The sequence below is a fragment of the Terrapene carolina genome, unplaced genomic scaffold (assembly GCF_002925995.2).
Source record: "Terrapene carolina triunguis isolate 2854851 unplaced genomic scaffold, T_m_triunguis-2.0 Scaffold35098, whole genome shotgun sequence".
Lineage (NCBI taxonomy): Eukaryota > Metazoa > Chordata > Testudines > Emydidae > Terrapene > Terrapene triunguis.
In genome coordinates, this window is record NW_020699449.1 from 732,348 (window position 1) to 733,666 (window position 1,319).

Consider the following 1,319-nt stretch of genomic DNA (forward strand, 5'->3'; position numbering starts at 1 on the left):
TCTACATTGAAGATGAGCAGCAAACAGTCAGACAGATCATGTATATGTCTGGGTATTGTATTTGTGTTGACTTAGTTTTATTTTGCAGTATTGCGTTTTATTTGTTTCATATACCATTTTATGTTTATTTCTATATTTGTTTTATGGGAGAATAGGCTAAAAGATAAACATGTTTTACTTCCATGAAATATTTGAACTGAACTATAAATATATGATGTAAAATGTATTTTTAAAAGTCCTTAAGTGGTCTGTGGAACAAGAGTGCATATTCAAACAGGATAGGACATGTTTCAAAGAATTATGAAACATTTAACAGGTAATTTTCATTATAAAGCACTGAAAAGCTAGTTAGTTAAAACAGAAAGCACATCAACACTTTAAGGAGCTTTCTTCCCTCTCCAAAAAAAGCCATTAACTCATGCTGTAGAATTTTCAAATGGAAAGTAGAGCAACAGCAGAAATTAGATTCAGAAAAGGCACATGGAGAAACAGGGAATATTTCGGACTTTGCACCTCAGCAGTAACTACAGGGGTCTCAAATAATTATTCTTGTTTTTCCCTTATTCGCTAAAATAAATGTTTATGTATCTTTCTGAATTTCATTACTCAGTAGTAAGGAGGCTTCACCTACCTCTCTCTCATTATAAAAGTGCTTTTGCTCCCTGTTTGAACAATTCCAAGTACGTGGTATTGCCCAATAATTAATAAGAGCAATTTATCTTTTCAGAAATTTAAGGCATAGGGCGGACCTTTCACACAGTAAATATATATTATAAATGAACATTGCATGGTGTTTTTCCTGCTTCAAATCCATTCAAACAACATGGATTAGAAGTTCAGCTTGAAAATTATTGGGTAAGAATCCTGGTTAGGAGATACTGCAAAAGAAATGGAGGAGGGGAAGAGGAAACAAATGAAAAATGTGTATTTCACCGCTCCACGTTATGGAGAGATGTAGGTTCTACTCCTAGAACATGCAGGAGTACAGGCATCACTTTAACATTTGGGAGCGGGCAGAAAGATTTGAGTTCAGGGTAGGAAAGAAGAGTTCACAAACGTATTCATGTGGTGTACCCCAAAAATTAATTTTTAGACTCAACACCTGAACTCCACAAGGTTTGCCCAGCCTGGTCAGCTGCAACTTTTCCATTAGCCAGTCAGCATCTAGGATTACCCAGTGTTCGTAGGGTGTCTCAGTTTCCTAAGTTTTCAGTTGCAAGCCTCTCTGACTACTGGTTTCAGAGTAGCAGCTGTGTTAGTCTGTATCCGCAAAAAGAACAGGAGTACTTGTGGCACCTTAGAGACTAACAAATTTATTA